Raw genomic sequence first — 19,999 nt, forward strand, 5'->3', positions numbered from 1 at the left:
AATACCAAAACCAGACAAGGACACTACAAGGCAAGTACAGACCAATATCTCTCATGAACACAGATGTAAAAATCCTCAACAAAATATGAGAAAACTGAATCAACATATAAAAAGAATTATACATAAAAAGCATTATGTATTAAAAAAACTATATACCACAACCAAGCATTTATCCCGTATTTAAGGCTGCTTTAATTTTTTTCTTTTTGAGACTCTTTTTGAGTCTCAAAAAATTAGGCATAGCTTTTTTTTTTTTTTTTTTTTTGTATCTTTAGTTAAGACGGGGTTTCACTGTGTTACCCAGGCTGGTCTCCAACTCCTGGCCTCAAGTGATCCGTCTGCCTCAGCCTCGCAAAGTGTTGAGATTATAGGTGTGAGCCACCGTGCCCAGCCAAGGCTGCTTTAATATTCAAAAATCTTTGCCGGGCATGATGGCACATACCTGTAGTCCCTGCTACCTGGGAGGCTGAGACAGGATTGCTTAAGCCCAGAAGGCCAAGGCTGCAGTGAGCCAAGATCATCCCACTGCACTCCAGCCTAGGTGACAAAGTGAGACTCTTGTCTCAAAATAAATAATTTTTTAAATCAAGTAATATGGTCCATCAAATCAATAGGTTCAAGAAGACTCATATGATCACATCAACAGATGCAGAAAAGGCATTTAACAAAATCCAACACCTGTTCATGATTTCAAAAAACACTCAGAAAACTAGGAATAGTAAGAAGCTTCCTCAACTTGATAAACAACATCTATCAAAAACCTACAACTGTCATCATAATAGATGGTGAGAAATTAAAGCTTTCCCACTAAGATCAGGAAGCAGGCAAAGATGTTCCCTCTCCCCATCCTCTTCCATCACATCATACTGGAAGTCAGTAAGAAAAGGAAATAAAAAGTGTACAGATTGGAAAGGATAAAATAAAACTGTCTTTTTTGACAGACAACATGATGGAGAAAATCTGAAGGAAGTGAAAAAACAAAAGTCCCCGAACTAATAAGCGATTATACCAAGGTTACAGGCTACAAGGTTAATATACAAACATCAATTGCTTTCCTATATACCTGCAAGGAACCAAGTGGAATTTGAAAATGAAAAAAAAATTATATTAGCATATCCAAAAAATGAAATACTTAGGTATAAAACAAAATATGTACAAAATCTATATGAGGAAAACTATAAAACTCTGATGACAGACCCCAAAGAAGAACTAAACAAATGAAGAGATATTCCATGTTCATGGATAAGAAGGCTCAATACTGTCATGATATCAATTCTGCCTAACTTTATCTACAGATTCAATGCAATCCTGATCAAAATCTGACAACACATTTGATAATCAACTATTATCCAAAATATATAAAGAAGGCTGGGCGCTCTGGCTCATGCCTATAATCTCAGCACTTTGGGAGGCCGAGGTGGGTGGATCACCTGAGGTCAGGAGTTTGGGACCAGCCTGACCAAACACGGTGAAACCCCATCTCTACTAAAATACAAAAATTAGCTGGGCGTGGTGGCCAGCACCTGTAATCTCAGCTTCTCAGGAGGCTGAGGCAGGAAAATCGCTTGAACTCAGGAGGTAGAGGTTGCAGTGAGTCAAGACTATGTCATTACACTCCACCCTGGGCAACGAGCGCGAAACTCCGTCTCAAAAAATATATATTTTATATACAAAAACACTTACAACTCAAAAAAATGAAAACGTGATTTTTTTTTTTTTTTTTTTTTTGAGACGGAGTCTCGCTCTGTAGCCCAGGCTGGAGTGCAGTGGCCGGATCTCAGCTCACTGCAAGCTCCGCCTCCCGGGTTCACGCCATTCTCCTGCCTCAGCCTCCCGAGTAGCTGGGACTACAGGCGCCCGCCACCTCGCCCGGCTAGCTTTTTGGATTTTGTAGTAGAGACGGGGTTTCACCGTGTTAGCCAGGATGGTCTCGATCTCCTGACCTCGTGATCCGCCCGTCTCAGCCTCCCAAAGTGCTGGGATTACAGGCTTGAGCCACCGCGCCCGGCCGAAAACGTGATTTTAAAATGGACGAAAGACCTGAGCAAACATTACAGAGAGCAAGTAAGCATTTGAAAACATGTTCAACATCATACATCATTAGGGAACTGCAAATTAAAGCAACAATGAGATAGCCCTCATCTATTAAAATGGCCAAACCCAAGACACATCATGAAACACTGGCAAGAATGTGGGGCAAGAGGAACTCTCATTCATTGTTGGTGGAAATATAAAATGGTACAGCCACTGTGGAATATGAATTGGCAGTTTCTTCCAAAACTAAACATACTCTTTCTGTACTATACAGCAGTCATACTCCTTGGTATTTGCCCAAGTATACTGAAAAACTTATGTCCACACAAAAACCTGCACACGGATATTTACAGCATCTTTACCCACAATTGCCAAAATTTGGAAACAACCAAGATGTCTTTCAGTAGGTGAATGAATAAATTTTGGTACATCCAGACAATGGAATATTATTCAGCACGAAAAAGGAATGAGCTATCAAGCCATGAAAAGACATGAAGAAAACTTAACGCATATTATTATGTGAAAGAAGCCAATATAAAAAGGCTACATAAACAATGTACGACATTCTGGAAAGGACAAAGCTATGCAGACAGTAAAAGGATTAGTGGTTGCCAGAGGTTGCAGTGAGGTGGGAATGAATAGATGAGGCACAGAGGATTTCTAGGGCAGTGAAACTATTCTGTATGATACAATGGTGTCTACATGTCCTTACACATTTTTCTTATAGAATATGACTTATAGAATATGACTGGGCACAGTAGCTCACACCTGTAATCCCAGCACTTTGGGAGACCAAGGAGGGCAGATCACCTGAAGTCAGGAATTTGAGACCAGGCTGGCCAACATGGTAAAACCCCGTCTCTACTAAAAATACAAAAGTTAGCCAGGCTGGTGGCAAGTGCCTGTAATCCCAGCTACTCAGGAGGCTGAGGCAGGGGAATCACTGGAACCCAAGAGGCAGAGGTTACAGTGAACCAAGATCACACCACTACACTCCAGCCTAAAAAACTTACAGAGTGTGTAACACCAAGAGTAAACCCTAATGTAAAGTATGGACTTTGGACGATAATGTGTTGCTGTAGGTTCATCAACTCTAACAAATGCACCATTCTCCTGAGGGATGTTATTGCAAAAGTGTGGAGACAGGAGTATATGGGAACTCTCCATATTTTTCGCTCAATTTTGCTGGGAACTTTTTTAGAAATGGTGAAAATGCAAACTTTATGTTATGTATTTTCCCACAAGTTTAAAAGATTTGCTAAATAATTAGTCATTTATAGAATTTAAAAGCAATGTCATATCTCATTTTGAAAGGAGATAAACAAAATACATTTCTAAGAAAAGTTTTCTTCCCTTTGCTTAAACATTTGTACTTTACTTGCAAGGACAAAAAAGCATAAGAACTCAGCTTATAACTTAGTGTTTTATTTCTGTACTGAACAATGTAATTCTAAAGGCTTCTGAGAACAAACAACTTTATTACATCGAACTAAAAGCCAGCTGAATTGTTTGTGATAACAACAACAAAATCTAAAGACCCCTGATATGGGAAACGGCGATAAAGTATACCCTTAGTATGCAGCTATTAAAAAGAAAAAGGTAGACCTATTAGTACTACATGGGACTCAGTGAAAAGAGATGAATGAAAAAAGAACCGCACAATAGTATGGTGCTATTATATTTATATAAAACACACATACCCAGCAAATATACGCAAATATCCAGAAAAAAAATCAAGAAAGGAAACACAAAACCAGTAACAACAGAAGATGGAAAAGGATTTGGAAAAGGTGATCAGAATGGGTTTTAGCCTTCTCTATAATTTTTTTCAAAATAAATATCACACATTAATTTTTTTTAAAAAAGCTAAGACTTTCTATCCCAAACCAAAAAAGGAAAGTCCGTTGAATAAAAAAGTTTACAATATCCTACCTCCACAGTCAAGACTTCAAAACCAAAGCCAGAGTGCATAAAATAAGCTACTATTAATTAACATTTAACCACTTATTCTGTGTAAGTTTAGGACTTCTACACTAGAAAACTTGCAAAAACAAAACACTCCACAATTTCAAATTACCCAAAGTCATTTTCTATGGGAAAGGTAGGAGTTTAGTTTTTTTTTTTCTTTTTTTTCTTTTTTTTTTTTTGGCAGTCTCACTCTGTTGCCCAGGCTGGAATGCACTGGCATTATCTTGGCTCACTGCAACCTCTGCCTCCCGTGTTCAAGCGATTTTCCTGCCTCAGCCTCCTAAGTAGCTGGGATTACAGGTGCCCGCCACCACACCTGGCTAATTTTTTTTTTTTTTTTTTTTTTTTTTTTTTTTTTTTTTAGTAGAGACAGGGTTTCACCATGTTGGCCAGGCTAGTCTTGAACTCTTGACCTCAGGTGATCCGCCTGCCTCAGCCTCCCAAAGTGCTAAGTGCTGGGATTACAGGCATGAGCCACCGCACCTGGCTGGGATAATTTTAATATGATTCTCATTTTACATGTGAAGAAACTGGAGCTTAGAAAGGTGAGACAACTTGGCCGGGCGCAGTGGCTCAAGCCTGTAATCCCAGCACTTTGGGAGGCCGAGATGGACGGATCACGAGTTCAGGAGATCGAGACCATCCTGGCTAACACAGTGAAACCCCGTCTCTACAAAAATACAAAAAACTAGCCAGGCGAGGTGGCGGGCGCCTGTAGTCCCAGCTACTTGGGAGGCTGAGGCAGGAGAATGGCGTAAACCTGGGAGGGGGAGCTTGCAGTGAGCCAAGATTGCGCCACTGCACTCCAGCCTGGGCGACAGAGCGAGACTCCGTCTCAAAAAAAAAAAAAAAAAAAAAAAGAAAGGTGAGACAACTTGCCCAAGGTCAGACAGCTAGTCATGGTCAAACCAAGGTTCTATCCCATTTCTGACTACCTTAATGACCTTCTTCCTAACCATTATGGCCAGACTGCCTCCCTTCTTCCCAGCTGCTTCATCTTAAGATGACTACCTCACACTTCACACTCATCTAGAAGGAATAAAGAGTTAAAAGTAACACATGTAAAGAATCAAGCGCAAGTGACAATTTAACAGCAGGCACTCAGCAAGAAAAATAAAAAGACACACCTACCTCCTGCAAGTGGAGGTAAGTAAGCACAGCAGGCTGCTGAAGGTTTACACTAACCATGAGGCACTTTACTAGTAACTGATACCAAGAACTGAAAAATGTTAGGCCTGACAATATGGTAAACGGAGAGAATGGACTCTACTTTCTCCTGGAGATAGATACAAACATGCCCAGTAATACTTATCTTTAATCCTCACAACAATTCTGCTAAACCAGCTCTCTCTCTCTAACCCATGTCCTCTATAATCCCCTCTCATTCTTTTTCTCATAACCCTGAAAGATTATCAAGCTTTGGCTCTTTGAAGTTTGATGAAGTTATACTGCCTATGCAATTCAAACTCCTTGGCTCCACTGAAAATCACTAAGATCATATTCAAGGCAGTTAGTTCTTAACCCTGTGCTTCTGGGATCAGCAGTGTGCTCCTGCTGCCACCAAAGCCCCTAACCCTCAATGAAGACCATGGCAGAGACAGGACCAGAACTGACAGGATCTGATACCAGAGTGTCACAAAATGAACTCCAGTACTAGCCCCAGCCTATGTGTCATTATGTCCCTCCATGGCTCTTGTTTCTGATTGCCTCTTTTTAATTTATTGGTCAAAGTAAGGTTTTTAATTTTTTTTATGTATAAAATAGTCCCTCCCCTCTCTTGGGATAGGCCATGTATTATAAATGCTGAACTCTACTCTCTTCCTTCCTCGAGACAGATTTGGCTCATAATCTATTTTGATCCATATCCCTTTTTCCAGATTGTTTTTAATGTTCTGTACTTAGCTGGAGTCAATGTTAACATTTTCTAGCAATCAAATGATCCCATTTCAAAATGGTAATTATCCTTGAAATCTTTCCCATTTCTGGATATAAAAAATGAGCTAACTAATGTAAAAGAGTTGAAAATCTCTAAGAATTTCCTGAAATTGACACAAGAACACTCCATATGAAGGAGGGGAAAAGTCATATATTTGCTAACTCTTAGCAAAATGAAAATCCCCTATTGTAATTTTTAAAATATTTTGAATACTAGCTGGCAATTATTCAGAACACATATCTGGTACTTGGTTATTTGGACATATCGAGACTCCAAAAGAATAATCCAAAATAGCAGATAATACCAGCAACCTAAAAATAAAACAAAACATTTGCTGACTGGCCAACAGGAGAAGCACTTTAAGCCCGGAATATGTAAAAATCCTGGACACTGATATTAAAGCACCTCTTTAAATGCAAAGCTAGGCTTACAAAAACAAGAAAATTCTCACAGCTACCTCCATCCCTACCCTAGAAGTTTGTTTCACTAGATGCTAAGTTCCACCAAGGTACAGAATATTATCTATTCTGTTCTTCGGTAAATACCAAGTGCCCAGACAGTGTCTGGTATAGAAGAGCTCAAAAAATATTTGTTGAACATTGACTACAAATGTACTGAGGGCATTTGGCCATTCTCATCAAATTAGAGCATGGCAGACAAAGATTGGTTACCACAAAATCAAAAACAGCAAACACAAGAGGAAATAAGTTTTCAGAAAGAAACATCAAAAGATCAGAGCAGAAAAGCATGCAACCACTGGTATTACCTACAGAATATATAGTCCATATAGCTGAAACAACGCATTATAGAAAATATACTAACTATAAGATCTCAAAAGAGTACTAGAAGGAGATAACTGAAAAAGCAGGTGAGAAATATCAAAGCAAAAATGGCTGAGAATTTTTTTTTTAATTGAAGAAATATACCAGGCCAGGCGTGGTAACTCACACTTGTTATCCCAGCACTTTGGGAGGCCAAGGCAGGATAATCACTTGAGTCTAGGAGACCAGCCTGGTCAACATAGCAAAACCCTGTTCATCAAAAAAAATATATATATACAAAAATTAGCCAGGGGTGGTGGCTTGCACCTGTAGTTCCAGCTACTCGGAAGGCTGAGGTGGGAGGATCACGTGAGTCCAGGTGTCCAAGGCTACAGTGAGCCAGGATAGCACCACTGCACTCCAGCCTGCGCGATAGAGCAAGGACCGGTCTCAAAAAAAAAAAAAAAAGAAAGAAAGAAACCAACCCTCAGGCAGAGAAAGGATAAGAAATAAGAACTCTACATAAATAATTCTTAATGAAATTGAAGAATAATGAGAAAAAAAGACTTTAAAAAATGGAAGAAAGAGTTTAGAAGCTAGAGATGACCCGCAGAGGAACAACTGACACCTAACTTCTAATCACTCTCAACACCAACAATGGCAAAAGAAGATGGAAGTGCTGTCAAAGTGCTAAGGGAAAACAATCATTGAGCCAGAACTGGATATTAGGCAAAACAACCTTTTTAAGAACGACAATATAAAAGTATAGGTTGAGCATCCCTCATCAAACAATCCAAAATCATAAATGCTCCAAAATCCAAACATTTTTAATACCACAAGTAAAAAATTCCACCTTGACCTCATGTGACAGACCACAGTCCAAATGCAGGCGCACAACACAGTTTATTCAGTGTCTCCAAGGGGAAAAAGACCCTCCTGGCCCCCTGCATCTGCTGCTGTTTAATAGCAGTTACAGGTATTCCGGTGATGGAACTATGCTGCTTAGTTACCCTCTATGCATTGTTTTTAAATTGTATTAATGGTATGCCATATCCCTTACTGTTAAGTACTTATATGTGAATAATCATAAGAAAATGATTGCTTACTGATAGCCTATAAATTCATGTCAGAAACAATTGTGATGTCTAGCAACCATAGATTGTCCACATGGATGGCTGAGATAGTGACACCTTTGCTTTCTGTTGGTTCAATGTATACAAATTTGTTTCATATACGAAAATATTGTATAAAATTACCTTCAGACTGGCCAGTAATGGTGGCTCGCGCCTGTAATCCCAGCACTTTGGGAGGCTGAGGCGGGTGGATCAGGAGATCAAGACCATCCTGGCTAACATGGTGAAACCCCGTCTCTACTGAAGGCACAAAAATTAGCTGGGCATGGTGGTGCACGCCTGTAGTCCCAGCTACTCAGGATGCTGAGGCAGGAGAATCACTTGAACCCGGGAGGTGGAGGTTGCAGTAAGCTGAGCTCACACCACTGCACTCCAGCCTGGGCGACACAGTGAGACTGTCTCAAAAAAAAAAAAAAAAAAAATTACCAAGTGCACTAACTCATCAGTTTAGAGTCAAATTATAAACTATAATTTAGCTATGTGTGGCTTTCAAAACGCACGTCTAAAACATTAAGACCACAAAAGGGCTTGAAAGTAAAAGGGCAGAAAAGGATATATAAGGCAAACAGTAACCAAAAGTCACTTGTCATAGTTACATAACACCTTGACAAAAGATACTTAAGTTTTCAGCCTATATATATGCTTTAGTGGGAAAATATTCAGAGAAACAAAGATTTACAGAATGACAAATTGTGCAATTCACAGGCAAGTTTAAAATTCTTAACTTGGTTGGGCATGGGGGCTCACGCCTCTGAATTCCAATACTTTGGGAGGCCAAAGTGGGAGGATTGCTTGAGCCCAGGAGTTAAAAGACCACCCTGGGCCGGGCGCAGTGGCTCACGCCTGTAATTCCAGAACTTTGGAAGGCTGGGGCAGGTGTATCATGAGGTCCGGAGTTCGAGACCAGCCTGGCCAACATGGTAAAACCCCATCTCTACTAAAAGTACAAAAATTAGCCAGGCGTGGTGGCAAGTGCCTGTAATCCCAGCTACTTGGGAGGCTGAGGCAGGAGAATCGCTTGAAACCGGAAGGCAGAGGTTGTAGTGAGCCAAGATCACGCCACTGCACTCCAGCCTGGGTGAAAGAGGAAAACTCCGTCTCAAGGAGAAAAAAAAAAACCAGCCTGAGCAACACAGTGAGCCTGTCTCTATACACACAAAAAAATCTAAACTTTTAGATGCAAAGCAAAAACTGAGTGCTACAGAATCTGACAAATCCCATCATCGAAGGTACAGAACCTCCTCAACTTACCATTGGGTTGATTATGTCCCAATAAATCGATTGTAAGTTGGAAATTTTATATATTTTTCTCTTTTTTTTTTTTTTAAGAGACAATGTCTACCTCTGTCTCTCAGGTTGGAGTGCAGTCGCGCAATCACGGCTTACTGCAGCCTCCACCTCTTGGGCTCAAGCAGATCTTCCCACCTCAGTCTCCTGAGTAGCTGGGACTCCAGACACATGCTGCCAATACCCACTTAATTTTTTAAATTTTTTGTAGAGATGTTGCACAGGCTGGTCTCAAACTCCTGGACTCAAGCAATCGATCCTCCCACCTCGGATGCCGAAAGTGTCGGGATAACAGGCATAAGCTACTGCACCTCATGAAAATGAATTTAATACCCTAATAAACTCATTACAGAGCTGAAAAAGCATAAATTGAGCCATCATGAAGTCCAGATGCTCCTCAACTTACAATGGGGTTATATCCCAATAAGTCTATCATAAAGTAGAAGAATCCTAAGTCAAACTATTGCAAGTCAGGGACATCCAGTGTTGTATTCTAACACCCACCCCAACCTCCCACCAATGAACAAAACAAGCAGAAAAAAATTAAGGATACTAGTTTGAACAGACATGGAAAAGCCTCACCTTATAATTTGGAAATACACATTCTTTTTAAACACAAATGGAATCGTGATGAAAATGTACACAGACTAAAACTAGCCTCAACAAATTTCAAAGAATCAAAATCACATCAGACCACATTTTATTAACCCTTTTTTTTTTTTTTTTTTTTAAAGAAACAAGGTCTCACTCTGTCACCCAGGCTGGAGTACAGTGGTGCAATCATAGCTCACTACTGTAGCCTCGAACTCCTGGGCTCAAGCGATCCTCCCACCTCAGCCTCCTGAGTAGCTGCGACTATAGGCACGAACCACCACGCCCAGCTAATTAAAAAAAAAAAAAAAGTTGTGTAGAGCTGGGGTCTCACTATGTTGTCCAGGCTGCTCCCAAACTCCTGGGTTCAAGCAATCCTCCTGCCTAGGCTTTCCAAAGTGCTGGGAATATAGGAGTGAGCCATCACACCACCCTATTAACACAATTTAAGTTTGTCATCAATAACAAAGATTTTAAAAAGATATATATGCCAAGATTTGAAATCATAATGAAAATCTGAATATATTCAGAATTACAGATAAAAATTATACAGAGCAAAACGTATAGCATATAAAGTGGTACTTAAAAGGAAATTACTACTTTATTTAGATATGTATGTACATATAAGTATATTAAAAGGTTGAAAATTAATGACCTAAACATATTGTTTAAGTTAAATATTAGTGATTAATTACAAATATGATAGAGATGCAAAAGATAGTAAGTCAGAATTTTATGCTGATATATGTGAAAATACAGACAAGAATAAATAAATTTTTTAACATAAACTATCAAATGTGACTCAGGAAAAAACAAGTATTTTAATAATCCTATAAATATTAAAACATCCAAATAAGTAATTTAAAAATCTGAGACAGAAAACACCAGGCCCCAATGGTCTTACCAGCAAGGCTTACCAAACCTTCAAGGAACAGATAATTCCATTTTACATAAACTCTCGAAAACAAAAATGAGGAAAACAGTTTGTTTTATTAGACTAGAATAATCTTGATAATAAAACTCATCAAGGTTGATACAAAAAAGGAAAATTACAGGCCAATCTCACCATGAACATGGACACATAAATGGTAAGGCATTAGGTAAGTTAAAAATGGGAAAAATACAGCATTTCTTTTTTGAAAAAAGAGCAAGGACAAAAGATTTAAGTGATCCTTCCTCTAAAAAAGATACACAAATAGCCAATAAGGTATTAAAAAGATAATCAGGCCAGGCGCAGTGGCACATGCCTGTAATCCCAACACTTTGACAGGCCAAGGTGGGTGGACTGCTTGAAGCCAGAAGTTCAAGACCAGCCTAGGCAACAAAGCAAAACCCCTGTCTCTGTAAAAATTGTAAAAATTAGCCAGGCATGGTGGTGAGTGTTTGTAGTCCCAGTTACTTGGGAGGCTGAGGCGAGAGGATTCCTTGAGTCCAGGAGTTCCAAGATGCAGTAAGCTATGATCACGCCACCGTGCACTTCAGCCTAGGTGACAGAGCAAGACCTTGTCTCAGGAAAAAAAAAAAAAAAAAAAAAAGGATAATTGCTTTTTAACATGCAAAATAGCCAATAAGCTATATAAAAAGACACTCAGCAGCATTAACCATAAGGAAAAGGCAAATCTTCAAAATGTTAAAGTTACCACATCATCCAACAATTCCCCTCCTACATATACACCAAGAGAAATAAAAACATGTCTACCCAAAGACTTGTATGCAAATATTCACAGAAGTATTATTCACAATAGCCAAAAAGTAGAAATCCAGTAATAGACAAAAATAAACAAGCCAGAGTGTTTTTCCTATTCTTTCTTTTTTTTTTTTTTTTTTGAGACGGAGTCTCGCTCTGTAGCCCAGGCTGGAGTGCAGTGGCCAGATCTCAGCTCACTGCAAGCTCCGCCTCCCGGGTTCACGCCATTCTCCAGCCTCAGCCTCCCGAGTAGCTGGGACTACAGGCGCCTGCCACCACGCCCGGCTAGTTTTTTGTATTTCTTAGTAGAGACGGGGTTTCACCGTGTTAGCCAGGATGGTCTCGATCTCCTGACCTCGTGATCCGCCCGTCTCGGCCTCCCAAAGTGCTGGGATTACAGGCTTGAGCCACCGCGCCCGGCCCCTATTCTTTCACTTAACAATCAACACAGGATACTTATGTGACCACACATCAAGCAATCAGTTCTGCAGCAGACACCAGGTGGGTGTCCTCCAATTCAATTCCAACACCATCGACCTGGAGATTCAGTCAGATCGCACAGGGTGAGGGCTCAGTCCCACAAGACTGTTCTTGACTTCTGATGCCAATCACAAGCTCCAGGTTGTTTTACCTGTGCTTCCCCCCAACCAGCTATAAACTGGGGTTCCCATAACCTACTCCTTGGGTTTGATTAATTTGCTAGAGTAGCTTACAGAACTTAGGGAAACAAGTTTACCAGTTTATTATAAATGATATTACAAAGTTTACAGATGGAGAGATGCACGTGGCAAGGTAAGAGGGGAGGGGCTCAGAGCTTCCATGCCCTCTATGGGCACACCACCCTCCAGGAACCTCCATGTGTTCTAGAAGTTTCTAGAACCCAGTCCTTCTAGGTTTTTATGGCAGTGACATTACTTGGGCACAACTGACTATATCATTGGCAGTTGATCAATTCAACGTTCAGCAAATCTCCTCTCACTGAAGGCTGGGGGTGAAGCTGAAAGTCCCAACCCTTTTAACATGGCTAGGTCTTTCCAGTGACCAGCCCCTAGCCTGAAGCTGCCTAGGTCAGCTAGCTATCAGTCAACTCATGAGCATACATAAAGACACTTACCATTTTGGAAAGTCCAAAGATTTTAGGAGCTGTATGCCTGGAAACCATGCCAAGGATGAAAATCAAATATATATTTCACAGGAAACAAATGTCCATCAACTGATGAATGGACAAATAAAATGTGGTATATCCATACAACTGAACACTATTCAGCAACTAAAGAGAATGAAGGACTGATACTGATACATGCTAAAACATGGATGAAACTTGAAAACATGCTAAGTTGAAAGAAGCTGGTCACAAAATACCACATATTGTATGATTCTATTAATATGAAATGTCCAGAATAGTCCAACGGGTACAAGATGGGTTTTTTGTTGTTGTTGAGGGGGTGATAAAAATGTTACAAAGTTAGATTGTGGTGATGATTGCACAGTTCTGTGAATATATTAAAATCCACTCAGTTGTACGCTTTAAATTGATCAATTGAATAGTATGTAAATTATCTCTCAATAACGTTGTCACTAAAACAAACAAACAAAAAAACCCCTGAGATATAAGTTTACATCCACCAAACCTGCAAATATTAAAGTCTGACAATACTAAGGGCTGGCAAGGATGAAGGACGGTGCTGGTAGTGAGGTAAAGAGGCACAAATCATTTTGAAAAACAATTTGCACCATCTAATAAAGTTGAAGATGTTCATGTCCCACTACCCTGCAGTTCTCTACATGGCTGATACCTTGGAGAAATGCATCTGCACTTGTTTAAGGCAGCATTCCTTCATACTAGTAACAATTCTACTCCCCAATGGCAGAACAAAGAAGAAAATGAGACATATTCAGTCTGCAATATAACAGAGAAGTGAAGACGGATAAAGCACAACCACACGCACCAATGCGGGCAAACCTACCCGTCTGCACGCCTTCCCTTCCTGGCTGTACCATGACCCACCAACAGAATCACTCCCCAGCCCCTCTCTTGCTTTGCTATTTCTGATTAGGAAAACCACAACCCCAGTTAAATGAAGCAATGCCTACTCTTCCTCCAGGAAAAATAACAAATCGTGCTGTCTTCACTGGAACTCAGGACTGCTTCCCTCAGGTAGGCCATTCCATTCACACGCATTCTTACTTTCCCACAGAATATGTCATACTTCCTCCTTTCTCCTCACACCCCGCCAGCCCTGACTCCCCCTCATTCTCACTGACTGCTGAGAACTCTTCCATCTCACCAAGAAAAAAAAAAAAAAGCAGCAGCAGCGGCCAACGTCCACCTACTCCCACTATCTCATCTCCCCTAGTCTGCTCTCCCTCCTCCCACCAGGGTGGAGCCCATGGATGCCAACTCTCCACATGGTCACCCATGCATTTCCTGCTGCCTTCCCAAGAATGTGGCTCCAGCAATGGTCACCTCTCCTAACTCATCATGTCATTCATCCTCTAGATAATTACTTCACCAACACTGCAAAAATGCTGTGGTTTCTCCCATCTCAACACCTCAGGATCCCAAATCTCCCTTCATCACTGTGGCAAATCCCATGGTGGAGCTCTCTCTACTCGCCTTTCTCTTCTCTCAATCCTTGTGAATGCTCCCTTCCAGGCTGTTCCCACATCACCATGTGGGAATAGCTCTCATCAAGATCATTGATTAATTCCACACTGCGAGAGCCACAAGACGAGTCTTGGCCCTCATCTCAGGTGACCTCACAGCAGCAGCACTGGTCAAGGTCCCCACTCCATCCTCCATGACAGCACTTTCCCAAGGCCTCAAAGCTGCTCCTTCCACCCTCCAGGCTGCCACAGAGCCTCGTTCCTCCAGTGCTCTCACTCAAGCTCGGGACTGTTAAGCGCCACCTAAACACTGAAGGCTCCTATTTCTATCTGCAGCCTAAATCTCTCCCTTGAGCAGCAAACACCCCAGTCCAACGTATCTCCAATCTGCTCTCCAAAAGCTTCAGAAACTGAATATGCACAAAACCCAACTCCTGATCTTATTTCCACAGCCTGTTCTTCCCAGAGTCTTCCCTTCCCTTATACATGGCAACGCCCACCAGCTGCAAAAATCCCTGGTATCATCCTTTCCTCCTCTCTCACACCCACTCCAATCTGCCAGCAAATCCTGTCTGCTCTTCCTTTTCAAGAAGGATCCAGCAGCCAACCTCTTCTCACTCCCACCCCTGCTCCCGTTCAGTCCCAGCTGCCATTACTGCTCTCCTGGATCACTGCCAGAGCCTCCAGCCTCCCTCCAGCAGCACAGGACAGTTATTCTTAACACAGCTTCAGGGGACCTTTAGAAACCACATCATGTGACACCCTCTGCTCAAAACACCAAGTGAACTACCCATCTCACTCAGAGAAAAAGACAAAATCTTCACAATGGCCAGTGTGACCTACCCCCCTCCCCCATATCCCATCTCCCCCATCCATCTGGCCTACTCTCCTCCCCCTCTCCCTCAGGCTCCTCACTCCAGCCTCCGCTGCTCCTCCAACACAGCAGACACGCCTTCTTCTTAGCACCTTGTCCTGCTGACCGTCCACCTAAAATGCTGCCCCTACCCCACTCCCACCCACAGCCTTGTGGCTGGGTCCCTGCATTCCTTCTGTTGACTGCTGTATTTCAATCTGCAGATAACAAGCACTCCGCACACCCCACCTCTCCTGGTTTACTTTTCTCCCTGTTTGTATTACCATGCGGCTACTGTATCTTTCATTTATCTGTTAATTGTCTTTTCCTTACCAAAATGGAAGCTCCATGAAAACAGGGACTCTTCATCTGCTTTGCTTAATGTTAACATGCCCAGCAGCAGAACAGTGTTCAAGACATGGTAAGCACTCAAACATCTGAATAAATGGATCACAAAAACAATGTTGAGTGGGGGCAAAAAAAGAACAAAGTGACTCCATGTACATTGTCTACAGGAATGAAAAAATGAAGTTACATTATATAAGGATACATTCATAGCTTGCAACACCATAAAGCAGAAAAATGATACATGCAAGGTATTTGCCTTGGGGAGGTCAGAAAGAGGGAAGCGGTGAGACGAGGACACAGGGACCCAAAGGTATGGCAACATTCTATTTCCCAAGCTGGTTAGTGTGTACACAAGTGTCAGTTCTAATGTTTAATAATATCTGGACACATGCTGATATATACTCTTTGAATTCATAGTCCAATTACAAGTTAAAATAAAAAGATTAGAAGCCAGGTGTGGTAGTTCACACCTGTAATCTCACACTTTGGGAAAACAAGGTGGGAGGACTGCTTGAGTCCAGGAGTTCAAGACCAGCCTGGGCAACATAGGATGATCTTGTCTCTACAAGTAAAAAAAAAAAAAAAAAATTTACCTGGGTGTGGTAGCATGTGCCTATAGTTCCAGCTACTCGGGAGGCTGAGGTGAGAGAATCGCTTCAGCCGGGGAGGTCAGTCAAGGCTGCAGTGAGCTACACTGCACTCCAGCCTGGGACTCTACCTCAAAAAAATAAACAAAAACCACTGCACTCTAGCCTGGGATTACAACCACTGCATGCACTCCAGATTACACCACTGCACTCCAGCCTGGGACTCTATCTCAAAAAGATAAACAAAAACAAACCAGATTAGAGCAGGCATTGACAAACTACAACCCACAGGCCAAATCCAGCTCCCTGTCTGCTATTTTAAGTGAAGTTCTATTGGAAGACAGCCACCTTCATTTGTTTACAGATTGGCTATGGCTGCTTTCACACTACAAAAGCAGAGTTGAGTCCTCGCAGAGACCATTTAGCCTCCAATGCCTAAAATATTTACTAACTGGCCCTTTACAGAAAAAAATCTGTAAACCCTCAGTAGAGCTGTCTGGTTATAATGTAGGATTTGTAAAGAAATTAAGTGCAAAAATCAAAAAGATCCAATCATCTATTAACATATATTGACCCTTCAAGGCATATGTGATTATCCACACTATGTTGAAAAAATGATTCTATATAAAATGTGAGACTCCATAGCAAACAAAGTTACCCTACAATGTCCTGAGTGCCAGGAAAGAATAAACTTTAAAGATGTTTCAGAAAGCAAACTGCAAACCTCAAATTTATTATCTCTACTCCACCTGCAGAAATTACGCTACACATGTTCTAATGTAATATTCATATTCACAGTTATGTACATTAAAACATATATAGCATACTCCAAATTTAATTTGGAGGAAGAAAATTTGCATATCAACACTAACTCTGTAACCTCCCCGCCACTGAAACCACCATCACCACCCTGTACTTCCCCAGAGCAGCTGGTTAGGCCTCCAGGCCTCTCTACGATCCCATAATACTCCACTTCTCTCCTTGAGATCATTCACTGCACCTTGGAGTTGTTTATGTACTTTTGTTAGAAAATACTATACCTATGATGGGAGGATCGTATAGCTGCTGAGTCCATCTTCGGGTGTAATAACAAGAAGTCCAGGGTGGAAAGGGGCAGTCATTCAGAGTGTTGTTTATTCAGAAGGGGCAGGGTCTCACTTGCAGACAACAGACAGATGAGACCTGTCCACTGTCCAAAGGCAATAGAAACCCTGTGTATCCCTATATCAACAAAAGAGAACCCCTCAAATACTATATACAGTGACAAAAAACTGACACACACTACCGCCAAAAATAAAATTCCAGATGTTAACAATTTATTCTGAATTCTAAGTAAACTCCAGCTGTGAAGTCACTCTTGAAACAAACAGCAATTAAAACTGTGGTTTGGTGGGACCACCACAACCCTAAGGAATCACCGGGGCTGAGATTTCTCCACTCCTTCTGGGTCCATTCTTCTGCATGGCCTCCATTTTTCTGTAAGCATCAATGGGCTGGACATGGTGGCTCACGCCTGTAATCTCAACGCTTTGGGAGGCCAAGGTGGATGGATCACTTGAGGTCAGGAGTTCGAGATCAGCCCGGCCAACATGGTGAAACCCCATTTCTACTAAAAATAAAAAACCAGGCCGGGCGCGGTGGCTCAAGCCTGTAATCCCAGCACTTTGGGAGGCCGAGACGGGCGGATCACGAGGTCAGAAGATCGAGACCATCCTAGCTAACACGGTGAAACCCCGTCTCTACTAAAAAATACAAAAAACTAGCTGGGCGAGGTGGCGGGCGCCTGTAGTCCCAGCTACTCGGGAGGCTGAGGCAGGAGAATGGCGTGAACCCGGGAGGCGGAGCTTGCAGTGAGCTGAGATCCGGCCACTGCACTCCAGCCTGGGCGACAGAGCAAGACTCCGTCTCAAAAAAAAAAAAAAACCAGCCAGGTGTGATGGCACGCGCCTATAGTCCCAGCTACTTAGGAGGCTGAGGCAGGAGAATCACTTGAAACTGTAAGGCGGAGGTTGCAGTGAGCTGAGATCGCGCCACTACACTTTAGCCTGGGCAACAGAGTGAGACTCTGTCTCAAAAAAAAAAAAAACAATGACCTCTAAGTTTTGTTCCAGTCCAAAACCATGATTCTCATGAATGGAAGCCCCAGTCAATCGTCAAGACTAGTCAATATTCCTCCCGCTACGCCCATCTGAGGACCAAAGTCCAACCAATCTGACCAGCCAACCATGGAGAATGCCTTAGTGGGCAGTGTGAACTGCCCTGATTAGGGTCTCAGTGTGACATGTGTTCTCAGGCAAGTTCTTTTTTCTCAAAGTGTGTCTCTGCCACCAGAATATTTGTTCAGATTTACATGGAGGTATAGGAAACCCAAGGCTCCAACCAACAGTCCCACACAACTTTCTCCAAGTCTGTCTGACTCAACATCAGTCTGCAGCCCTGTCAGTCCTGCTCTCTCATGTTCCTAAAAACAATCTTTCATTCATCTTTTCTTGGGCCATCAGATTTCATGGTAGTCAAATCTCTGGGGAATTCAAACCACTTCAAGTCACTATATATTTCCACTGTAAGTAGTTCTGGAACTAATAATCCCCTGGTTTTCCCCAGAGTTGCTGTGAAGTACAAAATCAGAGCCTCCTTATATCTGTAAAAAGATGTTCGGAACCTATCGAACTTTAATTGTATAAGTTCAGTCAACTGTATAGTCTTCACTAATGCATCTAAAACAGGTCAACATTAGCCAGCTGTGACAAATAGTAAATGGCCTCTACTCAGGGTAAAGCAGCTCTTTGTCCAGTCTGTGACATGAAAATGTCCTAGCTAGGCATAGAGATAAGAAACCTTTTCACAAACCGTCAGATGCCCTTTTACTTGCTTCTTTGCCATGTAGCCAGTCTACTTGGTATCCAAATGTCAGTCTGTAATCTTTCAAAACCTGAAATAAACTGAGTATTGATCTGACTAGCAACTTTCTCCCTCCTCATAAAACTAAAGGGGGTGGGAGGGAAGAAGGAGGCTTCCATGACAAATAAATCTAAGCCAAAGTCAAAAGGCCAAAACAAAATCTCCAGTCAACCTAGACCCATAGTGCAGCAGGAAAAACACCCACTCCCACTTGAAGCATCATCCGTTTCAGGAATGCCGAAAATGTTGTGCAAAAACCTACAGCAAGCTTCGAATGGGTCTGGAACCAGAGAGTCAGGGTTTGATGTTTGGTCAACGGATACCTGTTGTGTATGGAGCTGTAAACACCTATTTGTCATTACAAAACATCTTCAGCATGGGAAGAATGGCACTGCTTTTTAAGACTCCCCAAACTAAGGAGGCAAGTCGAAGTAACTACTTCGTATAAATGAGTAACAAACTCTAACTATTTTATTCTTTTGCAAAACTTCTGGAAATGTCAACCACCCAAAGTTTAAGCAAATCAACTAACCAGCAAACAGAAGCTCTTTCCTCCCAGGCCCCACTGACACCATGTACAATTCTTAACAGCTTTGCTGTCTCTTGTAATTGTTTGCCTCTTCCTCTAGACTGCAAGTACTTACGGGCCTGTTCATCAGTGAATCCCTAATATAGTTCCTAGCAGAGAAAGGACTCAATTAATGTATTTGTTGATCAAATAAATGGATATTAGAAGTAGATGGGGGTCACTGGTAGTTCTCAACATAGCCACAGGCCAAATTTCAGGGTGAAGAATAAGAAAATGCCTCCATGACCTTTTGTAACTTCAGGCATTAACATTTAGTTGCCAAAAATGTATAGTTTTCCTAATATTCTTCCATTCAATAAACTGGATAATCTAAATTTTAATATGAGCAAAAAAGATCTACCCTTGTCTCTACTACTGCAACTCATCTCCCCAGGAGAAAAGAACACTTCTCCGTTCGGATCAGAGTCTAGGGAACAGAAGAGTCCAACTTACCAGTGGGCAGGATCACTGTGTTAAAAGGTTGAGCATACTGTATACCTGTCTGTGCCCTCAATGGGCAGAACTGGTAAAGCGATCCAGGGCTAATTCTCTGGGAATCGGTCTTTATTTAAAAAAAACAAAACAAAACAAAACACAGGCATGGTGACTCACGCCTGTAATCCCAGCACAGTGGGAGGCAGATCACTTGAGGTCAGGAGATCGAGACCAGCCTGGCCAACATGGTGGAATCCCGTCTCTACTAAAAATACAAAAATTAGCCAGGTGCGGTGGCACGCA

The 19,999-nt window shown here is 41.7% G+C and overlaps 1 protein-coding gene across 17 annotated transcripts in view; it reads right to left on the reverse strand.

The window, feature by feature from the left end:
* Positions 1–19,999, reverse strand: part of LOC105469709 (protein phosphatase 6 regulatory subunit 3) — a 158,638-nt gene that overhangs the window by 133,840 nt on the left and 4,799 nt on the right. The window contains exon 1 of one of the 17 annotated variants that reach the window (XM_011721119.2): positions 15,191–15,294. The exons of 15 other annotated variants lie outside the window; for them this stretch is intronic. The gene's annotated coding sequence lies outside the window, so the exon portion shown is untranslated. Of the gene's footprint in view, positions 1–7,955; positions 8,228–15,190; positions 15,295–19,999 lie in introns of those variants that run through there. One more of the 17 variants, XM_071074139.1, reaches the window with a different exon arrangement.

This window comes from Macaca nemestrina, chromosome 12 (genome assembly GCF_043159975.1).
Source record: "Macaca nemestrina isolate mMacNem1 chromosome 12, mMacNem.hap1, whole genome shotgun sequence".
NCBI lineage: Eukaryota > Metazoa > Chordata > Mammalia > Primates > Cercopithecidae > Macaca > Macaca nemestrina.